The sequence below is a fragment of the Protopterus annectens genome, chromosome 1.part0 (assembly GCF_019279795.1).
Source record: "Protopterus annectens isolate FY-2018-M chromosome 1.part0, PAN1.0, whole genome shotgun sequence".
Lineage (NCBI taxonomy): Eukaryota > Metazoa > Chordata > Ceratodontiformes > Protopteridae > Protopterus > Protopterus annectens.
Window position 1 is genome coordinate 737121816 of NC_056725.1, and position 20000 is coordinate 737141815.

General features: G+C 42.3%; 1 protein-coding gene across 1 annotated transcript in view; it reads left to right on the plus strand.

Annotated features, from left to right (window-relative positions):
* TGFB1 (transforming growth factor beta 1) overlaps positions 1-20000 on the plus strand; it is a 210032-nt gene that overhangs the window by 66009 nt on the left and 124023 nt on the right. The window lies entirely within an intron of this gene.

The following is a 20000-nucleotide window of genomic DNA, read 5'->3' on the forward strand; positions in this document are numbered from 1 at the left end:
ACAGATTTGTACAGTTAACATTTACATACTAACCAAGGAATCATGTTATTGTGCATTTAGAGATAATATGGTGATAAAAGCAGTCATTTAGAAGTATTTACAAGGTACTCCAAGAGTACATGCAAGCACAATAGTGCAGGGCAAAGTGGAGTAGATTTTTACCAAATAGTAAGGCATATATAGATAGTAAGGCAAAGATAGATAATAAGGTGAAATAGATTCATGTTTAAGTAGTGATAAAGGAAGGTTTGAAGAGGTCAGAATATAAATTAAGGTGAGTAAGACTTAGGGTGTGGTTAGTCAAATTAAAGATGGATGAGAATTTATCTTGCTACCGAACTGCATAGTTCTACTGCAACTTGTAAGTCATAAAAATGCATTTAAAATGGTATTATTTCTGAAATATGTAAAGCAGCTGTCAGGGATTAAAACAGTTGTATTTGTACAACCTAAAACTAACTTTGTTTTGCATTATCAGAAACCATCCTCTGTATATGTTGTGGGCTTTAGGGTAATGACAGTGTTACTGATTGGTGCAAGGTGTATTGAAATTCAGTCATAGCAGTTATTAATGAATTTAATATGATTAAAAGTTAGGTTATTTCATACCTCTCAACATTTTAGAGCAAGAAATCTGGACAAAGCCAAAAATAATGGTGGAACAAAGGACACAAATCAGGGACAATTTTTAATTCTCTCTCTTTTAAGATTACTTGCTAGAATAGTAGATTTTGCATTGGCATACATTTTCTGAAGGACGTGAAGTCTGAAACTCAAATGTCTGCCATTATTTAATGATGTCAATCTAGCTAGAAAAACACAAATTTTATGAGGTACAGGCCAAAAAATATGAAGCAAAAATCTAGACATTCTGTGAAAATCTGGGCAGTTGAAAGCAATGCTTACTGTGACACAGACACTAATGTCGCTGATGTCCATATCCTTGGTCATATACTGTGATTTTTAAGGAAGTTCACCAGTGGCCCAATATGTAATGATTTGCATCCTGACAAAATATTATTGTTGAATTGATTGGTCTTCAGGCAGGGTAGCATTCTGGCAGAAAATGTTTTTGAGATATAAAAACATATTAAGTGGTACTACTTGTACAAGTCAACATTTCACCTTGTTATCTACAGCATGTAATAATTCTGGTTCAAAGTGAAACATCATTCAGGGTAAGTGAGTTTTTCTACACTGATTTTTCGTGGTTTTCTACCTAAATGTACTTCAGTGTGTTATGTGGAAAGGTTATTCTCAAACATTTTTATATTTGCCTACTTCACTGATTGAATTGCAGAATGAGGCAACGTTCCCATAATGCCCTGCAAGCATATTATTTATTTATCTTTGTTAACTTTATTAACTCTGACAGGTCTATGCTTTATTCTAGGTGAGGCAAGGTATTTATTAAGGCAGGGACATTTTGCAAACACGTTGAGAAAATTACACTAATGGTTTTCAAAAAGTGCCATGGGATGTATATCATCTACCTAAGGTATTATCAACTCAGGCAGATGGGACTTCAATCTGATGTCTCATTCAACTTTAGGACTACAGTGCCCATAATGCTGCATTGCATTGTCTTTACTGGAACATAAATCAAAGCATCTGGTGTGGAAATCGAACCCACACCCTTCTGATCATCCGTGCATCACATACAAGTATGTGACCTTCTAAACCACTGACACTGACATTTAAACTCCCATTTGCATAGTGAACTTCAGGGCTCATGTATAAGGTTGTTCTCCTCTCCTTGTTAAGTAAAAATAAGACCTATCGCCTCTTACTCTATCTATTTGTAAACATAACGCTGTCATTACCAGGAACCAAACACAAATATGCTATCAAACATAAGTATGCTTGACTAGATTCTGATGAAGTCTTTAGCTACAAGCTGACGAAAGAGCTTAATCTACTGGAGAATGAAAGGAAGCATTTTATTTTGGTGTGGACCTGCTGCGTACACTTGAACTGTTTCTTTTTATAACGCCGTCATTGTTGTGCAGAATTGCTTTTATCCTCGCCCACAGCTAGAGCTGAAAGAGACAGAAAAATCAAAACGACTGCACTGGAGTAAGGAGCAAAAAACAGAAACAACCATAAACTCACGAGAACCCCCTTTTGCCATTATATCTTTTAGGGATAAAAAGGGGAGAGTATGGCCTGCAGAAGAGAGTTGCTACACAACAGTTGTATTACAGAAGATTGCTGTATATTATCATACTGGTGTGCACAATTGTCCCCAGCTGTAGCCCTTCTTTGTTGTAGTGATTGCATATAGGACACAGACAAGTTCTCATTAGCATCTCACTATGCCCTGCTATGTTGCTTAACACAGTAAGGCATGAAGTCCATCGCACCTTGCTGCTTATACATTATTAAGTTGAGATCAAAGTTTATTAATAATAAACCTACATTCTACTGGGTAATGTGGAGCTCAGTAAGGAAATAATGGACTTGTGACTTGTACCAGACAACTTTTTTTAATCCTAGCTCGTGCCACAGAAATGATGTACTTTATTTCATTTCAAACTGTGATTTTCATTGTGACCTATTATCTTATTTCAAGTTTCTTTTCTGAACAAAAGTTCACTGATGCAGATTTCATCAACAATTAGCAAAAAACCCTTTTTCACCAAAAATAGCCATCATGGAGTCAGACCATACCACTTAAAATATTTTTCTGTTCTGTAATTTGTCTCTGTCCTCTTAAGTTTTCTGTTTCTCGAGTGATACTTAAATACACAGAGAATAAATGTGGCTTTGTTTTTCTGATAAGACTCAATGCCTGCAAAAACTACAAGCACTGTTGGTGATTCCCTGCTGGTTATTTTTCCACCCACCCTCCCATTCCTTGATCTGCTTTTTAAACTTGGTGATTTTAAGCTGCCATCCTTACTATAAATTGAGGTTGATAAGCTCCTCCTTTTCTACAGATTGACACTGGAGGCTAGACTCTCACATACAGACACAAAAAGTAACAAACAGGTTGTCAGTGACTCTCACACATCACTCAACGCACCCACAAGGACCACACACATAGACCCACATATGCAGTAGTGCTCACATGTAACTTCCCTAAACCTCAAAGGCCTCTCTTGCGCAGTCCTCAAAAGCCCCACATGCACACAGACAAGACAATTCCCATCACAACACATAAAGCCACATCTCATTGTGTCTTAACTGCCAAGCTCATAAAGTGAAAAACTCCACAACCCAAAATACTGGTCATAGGAGACTCCATTGTGAGACACACTGATGTCCCTCTTACCAGGATAAGGGGAAGTTTACAGTTAGTTACCTGTCAGGGGCCAGGATTTACTAGATCATCCAAGAACTCAGGTCAATTACCCCTAAGTACCAGTATGACTCAATCATAGTCCATATGGGTGTGACTGACCTGACATGTACCTCCTTGGGCTATATGAAGAGAGACAAGACTGAGCTCTCAGAATATGAGTCACAGGCAGGTGTGAGCCTATTGTTGAGCAGCACTCTTTTGTCTCCAGTGATGATGCCACAATGCCAGCAGAAAATAATCAACTTTAACAACTGGCTTAGGTACTGGTGTCATTCTAAAGGAATCCAATACTCCAATATTTGTCAGCCTGGGGAGGACATGGTCAACAGGCCACTCTGCTTCGTTAGGGATGGACTTCACCTGTCACCACTAGGCTTTTGGATATTGAGCAAAACAGTATCCACCCCATACTGCCTTTTTCAGGCATTGCCAAGAAGGCAAACCTTTTAAAATAACAAAAGTTACTTAGGACAAGCTAAATGTGTTACTGCTCAAATGCTAGGAGTCTCAACAAGAAGCTGCACTCCCTGGAAGCTTTCCTCCTCCTGGAGAATGCTGGTGTCTGTGCAGTCACTAAAACATGGTTCAGAGCTACAGAAATCACTCCAGCAGTGCATAGCTATAATACCTTTCATACATTCCAACCACCCACTGAATATGAAAGAGAAAAAGGTGGAGGTTTAGATATCTCTATAAAGGATAAGCACATCTGAAGGCTGGTTAAACAATATGACATGCTTGAGCTATTCCATGTCCAGCAAACCATGGGAAAAACTGATTACCATATTCTTTCTAGCTACAGGTCCCCCAGCTTGAACCAGGAAACCTATACATCATACCTGAAGTTACTAGAATCACTCACCATCCAACCCAATAACATACTCATGGCTAATTTTAACTATCTCTTCATTAATTTGAAGACATATATGACCACTAACATGCAGGCTCAGATATTTCTTGACTTTGTAAATTCAAATGCCCTTGAGCAACTAGTCTGCACTCTCAACAGGGGAGCAAATATCCTATATCTGGTACTCAAAAACATAGGAGAGTGCTGCACATGTCCCCTGCCCCCTCCGTGTGATATCCTCACTGGTAAGATCAGATCACAAAGAGGTGTCCCTTCAAATGAAAGTAAAACTAGTCCCCACCTAACCCCAAAAACTTTAAGAACTTCTGTAAATTATCTCCTATTAATCTTTACTTCCCTTATTCTTGTTCAGATGCAACTATTGTTTTTGTTTTCAATAGATGTTGTATTGCCATTTTTCAGTTATTGTTGTTTTAGTACGCTACCTGAACTATTTTTGTATTATTTATCTTATCAACATGTTGTCTACTGTTTACTGGAGCTTATCTCCCTGGGCCTCTGCTGAAAAAGGACATGTGTCTAGTCTGACTTTCCGGTAAACAACAGAAAACTATGCAAAGGCATACACAAAAGCCATGGATGACCATATAAACAACTGCATAGAAATGGCAGTACCAGACCAAAATAAACCCAGGACAAACTGCAAAAACAAGCCACCCTGGTGGACCTATGGTATTAATAGGTTGTACAACAAATGAAAGAAAATCCTATTGAGAAGTAAGGAGGAATGTGCACAACAGACCAAAACTTCTTCATTATTATAAACCAGTGAATCAGGGAACTAAGAAGCCTCTGAAAGCTGACTTGAAGTAAAATAGCCTCCAAAGTTAAGGATAACTATAAAACATTTTTCTGTTATGTCTGCAGTCTTAAGAGCAATACCCAACAATGTGTGGAATTAGTTGTAGATGGCATCACCTGTACTCAGCCAGAAGATAGAGCAAAGTCGGCTGACCAAAAAATTCAGTTCAAATTTCACCTCCCCTTCACCCCCAGTTTTCTCCCAAGAAATATCCTCCACCACTCCACTGCCAGCTATCACCAAATTTGCCACTGCACTCTCTAAAGCTAAAAACATGACTTTGGTGGGGCCTGACGATATACCGGGTTGCCTTTTAAACAGCTTAAATTAGGACTTATCAGGCTCATTAGTATTTCTATTTAACCAAAGGCTCAGGACTGGCTTTGTCCTGATAGAGTGAATAACAACAGTAATCCTTCTGTATAAAGGGGGGCCATCTACTGACTTGGGATATGTAATGCCGTGGAAAGAATAATCATGGACCTGATGAACAACACTGGGCTCGACTCTATTTGGGTTTGTCTAGGCAGGTCATGTCTACTGAATCTGGTGGATGTTTTTGAGAAAGTCACTAGGGCCATGGATGAGCATAAAAGAGTACATTCCGCCTACCTTGGCCCAGCCAAGGCATTTGACACAATTCCCCACTCAAGTATTATAAATAAACTTACAAAACTAGGCATAAATCCCTATGTTACCAGATGGATAGCCAATTGGCTCAAGGACAGGACACATGTAGCTAAAGTGGGTGAATTCAGATACAGCAACAGGCCAGTTACTAGTGGTGTACCAGAGGGCTCAGTGCTGGGACCACTCCTGTTCGGAATATACTTATCTGAAGTCAAGGCTAATGTGGAAGGCCTTTGGATAACAAAGTTTGCCAAAGAGTGCAAGCTGAGGCCAATCACTGAATCCCCCAGTGATGTAGATATCCTTCAGTAGAGTCTAGAGCAGACAAATGATTGCTGCCAGAGCCATGGCCTAAAACTAAATGTGAAAAAATGCAATGTTAAGTTGTCAATCTCGCCTTCATTCTTGCTTGATGGGTTCGGAGCCGATCCTCGGCTCCGACTCGGCACTTGCTTTAGCTCGAGAACTCCTTTTACCAGCTCGAGGCAGCCCCATATCCCATGATGCAAGGCAGTAAGTACCCAGATCTCATTTGCCGCTTCACTTGGGAGGTCTTCTTTTTACCAGCTCCTGGTAAGTTGTTCACTTTTGTGAGTTTTAAGCCCCTTTTTAGTAAAAAAACCTTGTATTGATAGTTTTAAACTTATATTATTCCCTTTCTGACAGAAATTCCCTGTCTCCTTTATTTTTTGTTAGTGTATCTTAAAAAACCCTTCCCATCCCCCCCCTGTTAGGGTGTGTGTATTGGTTTTGTAGAATACCTTTTGGTATTTATTTAAGTTATATTTTGACTGGTGTGTGTGTGTGTGTTTTCGGCACCATGTCAAAGGAGAGGGTCTCAGGTTTTAAGAAGTGTGACTCGTGCTGTCAGAAGATGTCTCTGACAGACGGTCACACTTCTTGCCTGTATTGTCTGGGCCCTCTTCACCTGCAGGACTCCTGTGCTATTTGTCACTCCTTCAGCCAGAGAGTCCTGCAGGAGAGATAACAAACTGGTTCTTAGGGGCCTTCTTAAGCGGAGGGCTCTCCGGCTAAGTCGGCTCCATCAAAACCAGCAAGAGTTTCCAAGGCCCAGGCTTCTGTTCCTAAGCCTGCGGCCTCGGCTCCGACTTCGTACTGAGTCGAGATCGGCTCGGCTGGAGCCGATTCTGGCTTTAGCGCCGGCACCGATGGCTATCGGTGCCGAACCTATTTTGACCACTTCGATGTCGGCTCCGATCGGCTCCGACACCCATGTGGCACAGGCATCGGTGTCGGCTCCGATCGGCTCCGACACCGTTACTTTTGTGGCTGTATCGGCTCGGCTGGAGCCGACATCGAGGCTTCCTGTCGGCTCCGAGAAGTCAGCTCCGACAGGATCTATAGTATCGGCTCCGACGGCTCATTCCAGGAAGAGGTCGAGGTCTCCTTCCTTGGAGCCGATACTGTCGGCTTCGCCTCTTCTATCGGAACGGAGCCATCGGAGCCGATCTTCAAGGTCATCCAGGTTGTCAGATCATGACCTAGAGAGAGTGGTCAGTAGATTACTCAAGTCACAGGTACTGGCCCAAATGTTACACAGTCCGTCTCAACAGTCGTCTGTTGGTCCACACCCAGTTACAGTTCCTCCTTCAACTCTACCCCAGAGCTTGGAGTTGGAGTCTTCGGGAATGGTTACTGCTACGGCTGGAGGACGGATACCCCTTCTGTTCCTTCAGCCTCTACTCTTATCTCCTCTCCTTAGAGGGATTTGGTGGTCGGGCTTCCATGGTCTCCTCCGAGGGGTGAGTGGCATCGGACCCTTGTCCGAGCCCGCTCTCCCCTTGGAGCCTCGGCCTTGGTTAGCTCGGCTCCTACATTTGCCTCGGAGACTTCCCTTGCGGTGGTCCCTGGAGTTCCTAGCTCTTGGAGCGGGTTCTCTCGGAACTGCCTGGGAGGGAGCATTCGAGGTGATGAAGAGTGTACTGGCCACTGGTATCAGTCAGCAGTCTGTTCCCGTAGCTCCTCCCTCTATTGTACCTGTTGACATCTCTGCCACTTCTCTTGCTACAGGACCCAGAGATCCTCCGCCTCAGGTTTCCCCATTGGGAATTTCCCCCTCTTCCGAGGATTCTCCTGATGTTTCGGGAGATCCTCCTAGGAAGAGGACTTGTAAGAGGAAGCATGTAGACTCCCCAGAGTCTGTCACTTCGGATACTGACTTTGATGAGTCAGAGGGATCCCCTAGATCCCCCTCTGAGGATGTCTCCTTCTCAGACATCCTAGAACTCCTTAAACAGAGGGGAAACTGGCCCACCAACAATCCCTCTGAGGATGAGTCAGTATACCTAGAGGCGTTTGGATCTCGGCCCTCCACCTCCTGGGTGTCTCCGCCTTTCGACCCCCTTATGCAGGTTATTGCACGAAAGGCGTGGGCAGCTCCTGACTCTGTAGAGCCAGTCCCTAGGAGGCCTTCAAAATTTATCACTGCTCCGAGTGACAAACAATTCCTTACCAAGGGTGTCCCCGCTGATGCCATGGTGGTGGCTGCGGCCACCAAAAGGAACTTGCAGATCCTTCCGTGCCCGTCCATCCTCCTAATAAGGACTCTAGGACCATGGACAGGTACGGCAAGCGGATGTTTTCCTCAGCGACCTTTGCTATGCGTTCGCTGAATTATCTTTGTCACTTCACCAGACTCCAGAGAGATATCCTGAAGGAGCTGGGAGAAGTAGTTCAGGATCCTACAGCTGCAGGGGCTCAAGAAAAGATTGCTTCGCAGCTAGGAACCCTCAATTCCATTGCTAACTCCTCCATGTGGCTAATATCCTATGCTGCGGATGGAGCGAGTAGAGCCGCAGGCACAGGTGTGGCTCTTAGACGCCAAGCCTGGATGCGGCTATGTGATTTTGCAGATCCCTTTAAGGCGTCCTTCACAAATTCTCCCTTTGATGGCTCAGCTTTGTTTGGCCCTCAGGTGAAGGAAACCTTGACCAGGTGTGAGCAGGACGGCAAGACTCTTTCTGCTGTTGGAGTCCGTTTTTCCACCCCTTCTAGGCCTTATCCCAAAGGACAGAAGGGTGGGAAGATGTGGTTCCGTAAATCCCAAGGAGTCACGCCGGATTCACGTGGTCAGTTTACCCCTAGAGGCAGAGGGGGTAACAACAACAGACGCCGCTCTAGAGGCAGAGGGGGTCCGAAGAACCAGGGAAACAGGGAGCCTCTCTCTGATAAGCCTTTTCAGCATCCCTGAGGTGTTGCCCGGCTGTCCCTCCTTGGAGGCAGTCGGGAAGATTATCACTGTACCCAGAAGCCTGGCATTCCCTCACTCAAGACAGATGGGTACAGTCGATCATATCCAAGGGTTACATAATTCCTTTTGAGGAAAGTCCCTTCCCCTCAGGTTCCCTTCCAGATGTACCACCCGGTCTAAGGAATTTGCAGAGTTAGAAATCGCAAAACTACTGCAAAAAAGAGCCATTCAGCCAGTTATAATAGACCATTCAGAGCCCGGAATCTACTCAAGATTCTTTTTGGTCCCCAAAAAGACGGGAGACTGGAGACCAATATTGGATCTCAGCAGACTCAACAAGTCTGTCAGGAAGACAAGATTCCGAATGGTCACTCTTCAGTCAATTCTGCCCTTCTTACAGAAGGACAACTGGATGTGCTCAATAGATCTTCGGGATGCGTACTATCACATCAAAATTCACAGACGCTCCAGGAGATTTCTCCACTTTCGGCTGGGGTCCAGTCACTTCCAGTTCAGAGCCCTGCCCTTTGGTCTCACTACAGCCCCCAGAGTGTTCACCAAATGCATGGCAGTGGTCACGGCTCACCTGAGACGTCAAGGATTCCAGGTGTTTCCGTATCTCGACGACTGGCTCCTGTCAGCCACCACCAGGCATCAGCTTATACAAGCCAGGGATTACACAATAGACCTTTGTTCTCATTTAGGCATCTCAATCAACTTCGAAAAGTCATCCTTATCGCCCTGCCAGTCTATTACCTTCATAGGCGCAAACTTAAACACTGTTAGGATGTCAGCTACCCTTACAGAACAAAGAGTTTCAGACATTCAGACTCATGTCAGGATCATTCTGGCCAGCAAGAAAGTACAGGCCAGAATGGTTCTAAAGGTATTAGGTCTCATGGCTGCGGCCATTACTCTTCTTCCCCTGGCTCGATTCTACATGCGCCTCCTTCAGTGGATGCTGTTCACACAGTGGTCATACCAGCAACTCCCAATGCGTCACCAGATTCTGGTGACACAGACATGCAAACAACATCTTGCTTGGTGGATCACATCGTCTCAGGTTCACCAAGGCAGGTGCTTTGTACCCCCATCCCCGATAGCCACTGTCACCACGGATGCCTCCCTGATCGGGTGGGGGGGTCATTATCAGGGCAGGATGTTTCATGGGACGTGGCAACCGTTCGAGTACCATCTGCACATAAATGTCCTGGAGATGAGAGCAGTGCTTTTAACGTTGCAAGCCCTCAACGACTTTCTTCCCGTAGGGACAATTGCAGTTCACACAGACAACATGTCTGTAGTTTGGTATATCAACAAACAGGGCGGAACCAAGTCCTACCCCTTGTGTCGAGAAGCTCAGACTTTGGCAATGGGCGATCTCCTCTCATCGGTTTCTGGTAGCAACGCATATCCCTGGGAAAACCAACATTATAGCGGACAGATTGAGCAGAGCTATCCTCATGCCTCACGAGTGGTCTCTCAAGCAATCTATAGCGGAAGAGATTTTTCTGGAATGGGGTCGTCCATGTTGCGATCTTTTTGCTACTCCCCAAAACAGCAAATGTCCAGACTTCTTCAGCCTCTTTCCTCTATCAGGCCATCCCCCCAGAGACGCTCTGACCCAGGATTGGCCCCAGGGACTTCTTTATGCCTTCCCTCCATTTCCTCTGATCCCTCAGGTGATCCAGAAAGCTACCGTTTTGAGAGCCAAATTGATTCTCATTGCCCCTTACTGGCCTCGACAAGTTTGGTTCCTGTTCCTCCATCATCACCTTTTGGTGCAGCCGTGGCATCTGGACCCAGTGCCAGATCTACTGATTCACCAATCCGGTCAGCTGCACCGGTCAATCCCTTCTCTCAACCTCACAGCATGGTTGCTCCACTTCCTTCCTTAGCCAGGCTTCCTTTGATCTCTAACTCAGTTAGAGACATCATTGTAGCTTCACTAAAATCCTCTACCAGGAGGATTTACACAAGCAAATGGAAACGTTTCTCTTATTGGGCTAAGGCCCAAAATATTGATCCTTTTACTGCCCCTGTTCAGGCAGTTCTGGACTTCTTAGCAGAGATTTTTCATGCAGGCTCCTCTTCTTCCACAGTCAGAGTTCAATTGGCTGCTATTTCCAATTTTCATGTCGGGATAGCAGATCATAATATTATGTCCCATAGGCTCTGCAGGGCCTTCTTGAAAGGAATTTTCCTACTAAAGCCTCCAATCAGGAATCCTCCTCCTCAGTGGGATCTAAATTTAGTGCTGACATCCTTGATTCTTCCCCTTCGAGCCAGCTGTTTCTTGTTCCCTGAAATATGTTTCTTGGAAAACTTTATTCCTAGTGGATATTACATCTGCCAGGAGGGTGTCTGAACTTCATGCTCTTCGGTTCGACCCCTATTTGATTTTTCACAAAGACAGAGTATCTTTGAGAACTAATCCATCCTTTTTACCTAAGGTCGCTTCAAAAACAATCTGAATCAATCCATTGATCTCCTGTATTTTTCCTAACTATTCAGATAGAGCTGAACAAAAGCTACATTATCTTGGCGTCCACCGTCAGCTTAGATATTATTTGGACAGAACAAAAAATTTAGAAAATCTGATCAACTTTTGTTTCCTATGTGGATAATAAAAAGGCCTTCCTGTTTCTAAAGTGACTTTGTCCAGATGGCTTTCTTCGGTCATCACTGAAATTTATACGATCAGGGGAAAACAGCTGTGCTCAAAACCTAAAGCACATTCAACTAGGAGTTTAGCTACTTCTACAGCTTTTCAAGCTAGACTGCCTTTGGACACTATTTGTGCAGCGGCCACTTGGGCCACTCCTCACACTTTTGTTTCCCATTACAAATTGGACTTGGCCTCCAGAGACAGAGCCAGTTTTGGCTCTACAGTCCTCAAGAGTTTGTTCCATTGAGCCACCCAGGATAGAGGTGCTAGGGACGTGGTCCCATCAAGCAAGAATGAAGGCGAGATTGACAACTTAACATTAAGAAGTTATGTACCTACCATAACGCGTTCCATGTTAGTTGTCTTCTCGCCTTCTTTCTTGCGACCCTCCCTCCTTCCCCCTGGCCTGGACAGACCTTGTATAAGAAACTATTATGCTAAAGACCATTCAGACCTGGTCCTTTTTCCATCTGTAAGTTTCTTCTTCCTTTGGGAAGTATTTTATGCTTGGTGTTATTGCCCTTTGTCAACAAACGAGATCTGGGTACTTACTGCCTTGCATCATGGGATATGGGGCTGCCTCGAGCTGGTAAAAGGAGTTCTCGAGCTAAAGCAAGTGCCGAGTCGGAGCCGAGGATCGGCTCCGAACCCATCAAGCAAGAAAGAAGGCGAGAGAAGACAACTAACATGGAACGTTATGGTAGGTACATAACTTCTTATTATCCTACCCTTTGGGAAGTCAAGTACCCCTACAAATTACAATATCAATAACACATCCCTAAGGGTTGACTCAGAGGTGAGAGATCTGGGTACACAGATAGACAGCTGCCTGAACATTGACTGCCCTGTGTCCATAGTGAAGAAGTCCGTCTATATGGCACAACTTATAAGCACTGGTATGGCATCCGGATCCAAGGAAATTATAGTTCCACTATATTCAGCACTCATTAGACCAATAATCGAGTAAAGTGTGCTATTTGACATGTACTTGACTAGGCACTTACAGCTACTGGACCGACCTCAGAGGTTCCTCTCAAAGAAAATAAAGGGTGTAAACAACATCCCTATGTGGATAGAGTAAAAGCCCAATTCCTTTACTCTTGTCTCTTACCTACTGTTAAGGGCTGATCTATGCCTGACCTACAAGGCACTCACAAATCCAGTCCTGATGGAGCTGCTACACATCTGAAAGTCAAACAGCATGAGGGTCACTCGATCTAGGGATCTAAACTCAGTCAGCGACTCAAACAAAACATGCTGGAGAGATAGATATGTGTTTCAGAGATTGCCCCTTCTTTGGAACAGGCTTCCTATTCATGTTAAGCAGAGCCCTTCCCTGGCCCTCTTCAAATGAAGTTTGGATCAATGGATGGGGAATCACAAATTCACACCTGGGATAGTACCTATGTCCCTTATGGACAGCGGCAATCTGTATGATACTCAATGGACAGGCTCAAATCCATTCCATCCTCTTGCTCCTAGGGGTCATATATTGGATAAAATCGGGTTATATTGGTTAGGCTTGTAAGGGCCCTAAAGCCGTTAGCCTAGTAATCTCCTATGAACCTATAGTGTGTAACGGTGTTAGATGTGCTAACAGTTAGTCGTGTTGGTGTCCAAAGTTGAGAGTGCACGTTTTATGTTTTCTTTAGAGAATGGAAAAATCAGTGAATTGTGTACGTTCAACTGTCACTTGTGGAATGTAATTTAACAACCTCTATTATATGTAGAGACTACATATTGCTCAGAGCAAAATTTGACAGTTGATGCAAACATGGTTTCAATAAAGTACCACACAGGTAGTAGGTAGAGAATGGGCTTTTTGCAGCATTAATATTTATGGATTATATGCTGTTGTTTTTGTATTTTTGGCACAGATTCAATAAAAGTAATTCTGCAAATCTTAAATTAGAAAGAATAGAGAAGAAGAATTCTGAAAAGAAAGGATGTTTCCGGTATGCATCCTTCTGAATCATTCTTGTATTTAAATTACACATCCAAATTATTTGCTATAAACTGATATCAAAGGAATCCGCAATTTATTTTTGTTTCAGCCACTATCTTGCTAGGTGGCAATATGATTTGAGTAATGATATTATTGTACCTCTAAGTTAACGGGTAGCTGATTTTATTACAACAACTTAATTCTACAGCTAATTGTTATAATGATGTCTGTATGATAGTCACCATTGATATGTGGGGAAAACTCAAGGATTCTGAAGTCATATAATTGGCTGGAGTCATACAGTAGCATTTCCTATGAAGCCAAATACAGGATAGAGTAGCACAGTGAAAAACAAAAACATTATCGAAAGACCACCCTGTGGGCTTCTTCTAATACAGAGATGAAGGAAAAGCAGTTGCTGGCTGTAGCAAATAAATGTGGCTCATGTAAATCTCTGTAGTACTGAGTAACTCTTAAAATGGTTGCTGCAGATTTAATTTCTTAAAAATGGGAGAATAGAAGAGCCAAGATTCTTGTTCCATTTTGTAATCCCCATCAGAAGGATATGAGGAGAACATTTTACAGATGTGCTGTGGGTTTATGACACTGAGCAGGCACATTATACAAATGTAGTAAGAAGATTCTGAAGGCTCTGAATATTCCCTTTGAAAAGAAGACCAAGCAGAGGTTTAAGCTTTGTTTTCAGAACCCTGATGGAAAATGCTGGACAGGGTTCTAATTTATCTATCGACCAGTTTTGAATTTGGTGTCTGTAAGTGAGTAAGAGAAGATACTTTGTGTGGATATAAGTCTAGAAAGGATGTGCAGATGCAGAAATGCTCCACCTAATGCCAAAAGTAAAATGTGCAATAGTCGTGTTTAATATCTTCAATTAAGGCACTGGAATCAGATTGGAAGTTGTGTAGTGTTATGCTGAGAAATATATTAACTTAAAAACCTTCTGTCTTTAGTGGAGAAAAGTAATGGAGAAGCCGGTAAATATGAAAGCACTACACTGTACTTATTACCAGTTAAACTGCTGTTCAACGCAGACAGCAGTACCCATGATAACCCATAATGAATCAGAACAATAGCATTGCTATACTATATGCTAAGTCATTATTCCTCATTTAAAATAAGTGGGATTGTTTCATATTTTTTTGGGGGGTGGGGGTGTGTGTGTCATGTATCAGGTATCAGTTATTAGTTTGAAACTAGTGTGTTGTGGACACATTTCCTTAGCATGTTTGCTGTGGTTTCCTGAATGTAGGCATGACTATAATAAAAATGTAGACATGAATTAAAGTATTAAAACTATTTATATCTTTGGCAGAATGATGCCATATACTTAAGTACAGAAGGCTGGCAGGACTAGAATACACATGCTGTATGCAGAAGCCAAGCTTTCTTCAGCTGTTTCCTGGCATGTATTCAGCAACAGTTGCTGTAAACATCAAAATTAATGAATGCCCTTTTCTCAGAAGTATGGGATGCCTGTCAGTTCTTAACTGCTGGGGTCCACCCGTACTGGGCTTGATCTGACCTACAACACAAATTTAATGTTCTTAGCTAAAGTTATTCTTTCAAAGTACTGTCAGTAGCCTGTATATAAATAAATCTGTGAAACGATTTTTGATAAAAAGACAGATATGTGAACAATGAAACTAGGTGTGGCTTTTTCCAGTCCACGAAAGAGGCTACATTCTTTGTAAGTAAAATGTTCTGTAAACAAGTCACAAAATTACAATGGGGGCACTTAGCTAAAACTTTCTCTTCATATATGGGGAATGGTGAAATGTTTTATTGAGCCACATAGAAGTTAAGACATTGTTATGCCTCTGATTTCAGATTAGACAGAATTGTACAAGTTTATGGGCAAAGCTCTTCTGTCTTTGAATTTAGCAGAGTGCTCAAAAGATGCTGTTATCTTAAAACCAGTATTACGTGTTAGCTGCTATACTTTTTCCACGGGATATCCCTATTTTGATACCACTGTCAGGCTGTAGAAAAGACCTACAGTAATTTTAAACATGCAGTTCAACAATTAATGTCCATCTGACTTGTTTGCCATGTAGGTAGTATTGCCATTTTATGTTCTCCATAGCGGACTTGGCCTAGTTTTACAGAGGTAACATGCAAAACTGAATCTTATTCCATTTTCCAAAATTACAACAGCTGCTAGATAAAATTTTGTTACAGAAGTTAAACTCTGCTGCACCAGAAAAGATGTAATACAAAGTATACTTGCTTATTAACAAGAATCTGCTGTGATTTGTGCTGCAGATGCAGTCCACTGTAACCTGATATATGTTTTCCATTCTGACTTTTTTCTCTACAAAACTGGAAGTCTCTGCTGACTTTATGGCATTGAGAGATAAAGCCCTGACTGTGAGCTATGTAGCTCAGGATTGCTTAGCAGTCCAGGTACTGACTGAGTCGACTAAGGAGGTTGGGTGTGAGTGGCCACTGTCGGCTTACTCATCATAGTGGATTGAGGTTGTTCTGCTGCTGCTTTGTTGGCAGTTACTGGACACTTGACGTTGGTAAGTTTTTCAGGCTGCAGTTAGGTCAGACGTGCCTGTGCCTGTGAAATAGCCTACTTTCCCTAACTTAAGCTGGGTGTGTGCAGTGTAGCCAGTGCTTCAGGAGCAGTCACTGTAGCTTTATTATATTAGCAGCCCTGGGGATAGAAACACAGTTACCTCACATCACTGCCACTGAAGAATGGTTTTGTTGAATTCCCTGGTCTGGACACAGTTAGTGTCTACTCTTAAAATGAGAGCCATATAGCTCTATAGGGTAAATCCAAACTCTTGGGCCTTTGGTTTGAAGGTGTCTCTTGGACTTTGAAGCTGAGAAATGTTTTTACACGGTACAAATAAAACACTTTTCATGTTTGCCTGAATAGCAAGCAGCTTAACTGACTGGAGAGAAGTTACTATCAGCAGGAACAATGGAGAGTATATTAAAAAATAGTGCTTCCCATAATCAAATTATGCACACACTTTTTACCATTTTTCCTCTAGATTTTGGTTTTTTAGCCTTTACTGTCCTCATTTTCCTTAAGTGGATGACCTAAATGCAAATACCATTTTCTGGGTTTTGTCAATATTTCATAGCCACTCCTAATAACCAAACCATGGTCTTACCTTAATGTTTCATGTACGGTGCACCTTGTGACCATGCCTTATTCTTGGAACTGTCTTTGTTGGAGCTCTTAATCCCATGATAACTTAGGTAAGTAAGTACTAGGCTATCTGCCCGAGGGCATATGTAAGCCTAGCCAGAATGTGTTGGCTTTCGCCACCCCCTTAGATTAGTTCCCTGTGCCTCTGTCCAGCAGAGCCACTGCAGTGATCCCTGGGTTCTAAATCATACCTTAAGAGTGTCGGAATGTCATTTAACTGCTTGTGTGGTCTTTTATTACCAAAAAGGAATTTGCTGTGTTCCATGACTGACATTTCACAGTTTTATGTGATGAACGATAGTGGTAAGTCTGGTTGTTTTAACCAGGGTGGAACAGAAATACCTAATGCGGGAGATTCAATACTGTTTTAAATTCCTAAATACTGCTCTTGTGGAACTGTGTTTTAAGATCAGATACATGCTCCTGAATTACATAACGGAGCAGAGAAAAAGCATAGAGCTGTGCCAGACAGGCGAAGCAAAGGCACAGTGATCTTATACCACCACCATCATCATCATCATCATCAATATACATACAGTTTTGCACACATATGAACATAGTTATTTTTGGCTCATTCTCTTAAACTTTAGTTTTGAGTTTTCAAAACACATAATTCTTTGCCCTAATTTTTTTTGTTTTGAATAATCTTACTTTACTCTGCCATTGTTATTACTTTTGGGTAAGTTATTTTTAAGTGTATTTTTGTGTTTGGCATTTCATGTGTTTCTCTGTCTCTCTCTATCTCTTTTCCCCTCTCAGAGATAAGGAGTTAATGGCTTTAGGAGTTGCAAGAAGTGAGACTGACTTGGGAAATGAATAAAAAGTGTAGATGTAATTGTATATTTAATTCTTGATGTCTATATACAAGACATTTTACATTTCATATAGATTTATCACTTGTCAATAGTTCATTGAATGTACCATTCTGAGTATGTTTACCTGTCCTAACCTAGCCTTTTCAAATGGTCACCATTTTATCTTTGCAGCACACAGATGCTTTTCTTTCTCTGCCTAAAACTTGTGTAAGATAAATGGATTGCAGTAGTTCTAAAAAAATGCTGATTTATTTGCGTTTTGTTCTAGTCCAAAAGTAGCAGATGTAATTACATACCCAGATACAAGCTCCAATGACTATAAAAGAATCCCCATTCTGGCTGTCCCATGGCATCAGGTAGTACTACTTTCTACAGACATCACTTTGGGTGGATGTCAAGAGTTTATGCTTGCCTTGTTCTGGAATTTCCCAAACCTTTGTCAATATTTACAGAATGAGATGCCTCACAGAGTATTTGTGGTATACCCTTACAGCTTTGGGGTCATACTTCTTGCATCATTTCCTGTTTTTACCAAGTATTCTGTCAGCATCCCACTCTACAGCATACAGGAGTAAAGCCCTGACTGTGGGCCAGATGACTCAGGTTTGAATAGTGCCTGCCCTGGGGGGGGGGGTGCCATTAAGCAGCCAACACTGTATGACTCATCATTCAGGGGAGGAAGGCAGACTGACCCACTCTGTGTATGATAGTTAGTGGGGGCAGGTGGCTTAGCATGCAGTGTTACATGCAGATGTGTGAAGGTGTGCCGAGATATGAAGAGTACTTGCATAGTAACTGCCACAAGAGCTGTGCATGGCAGCAGGCAGTAATCATGGAGTGGGAGTGGTATTTTAAGAATATGAGCACATCACATTGCCATGTGGGCCCTGAAAGGCCAGGAGAAGAATCAGTCACCAACTGGATCTTCATATAATATTTTAACCTGCCGAGAAGCAATTTTGTTGAAGGATAAAAGAGTTAGGATAGGATCACACAGGATTGGATCACACAGTGTAGGGTAAGGTGTCGGTGTTTGTAGTACAGGATGTAGTAAGCCCATTGCATGACTCATGTCTCAGCCACAAAGGATTACTGGGACATGTGCAGGAGGAAACAAGGCTTAGCATAGACCCCCCCCCCAGCAACAGTATGACACTATGAAGGGACATCCTGATCTCCTCACTGGTCCCAAGCATGGGTGGATGGATTGGAGTAAGTGTGGTATAGTTAGAAGAGCCTGTTAGAGAAGAGGCACTGGTCACTGCAGGGTGCATCAGCAAAAAAAAAAAAAAAAAACAAGAAAAAAAAAGTTCTCGGACTATCAAGTTCAAGTCCATGTTCAGCAGGAGAATGTGAGGAAGTAACTAAAGAGAAGAAAGGTGTTGCTTGTAGAGAAACATAAACCCACTACCTGAGCATTTACATAGTTATCTGTGGTACTGTTATTGCTAAAGAAGATGGGAGAGTAAAGTCATATCCAACTTAAATTATAGCTCAAGGACAACCAAAGATGTATCAGTCATGGATAAGTACTAGGCTAGCTGTCCTTGTGAGCCATTTTAAGCCTAGCTAATTTATTTAGTTATTTATTTATTTATACAATGTGTTATCTCATTGGACCAACTTCAGTCTCAGCCCAGAATGTGCACACCATGAAGATGAAAAAATATAAACAATGTAGACAATAAAAGAGCACACTAAAAACAAAAGTATAATTAATATACATTAGAAAATAAGATTTAAGAAGGTTGTTAACATAAATCACTATGTGCAATATTTACATCAGTTAGAATAGCGATATGTTAATAGTGAGAGAAGCGATACTATGGTGAAAATGATAGGTAGTATTGTGTCAAAGACTGGAAAGACTAGGTCATGTGACCTGAAGCAGAGCATCTGTAAGCAGCTTGTGCTGTGAAATGTTCTTTAAGCTATGTGTGCTTGAAAAGAGGAGTAGTTAGAGAGGTCTTAAAATTGGAGCGAAGATCTCACCAGAGCTTGGGTCCAAGTATAGAAAGGTAGTGTTAGAAACTGCAGTCTGGTTTTAGGTGCTTGCAAGAGAGGCCAAGAAGGCTATGATCTAAGGTTATGTGACAGAGGCTGTCTAAGTATGGAGAGGAAAGAGAAGGGCAGGTGTTTTCTTTTAGGAGCTGGAAAAAAAATGGGTGCCAAAGAGTAGACTGACTTGCTGCTAAACCACAGCCAGTTGGCTTTGGTTAAAGTAAGACAGTGGTGTTCATACTTTGGGGAAGGGTAATGAAGTTACATATGTTGTTGGAGATTGTTTGGATGGTGTTAGAGTTTTGGAGGCAGATACTACAAGAGATAGGCAGTACTCAAGTTGGGCTAGAAGAATCCCTCTGCATTAACATTCCTTGTTGGATGGAGAGACAAGAGGAGATTTTGTTGGCCCAAAAGAATGGGGAGTTTTTCTTGTTTCTGTGTGATTTTCAGATGATGGTGGAAGTTAAGTGAAGGATTAAGACAGACTCCTGGGTATCTGAAGGTGTTAACCTGCTCAGTAGCATTGTTAAGGTCATGTAGAATAAAAAGTGAGTTGGGGTTCT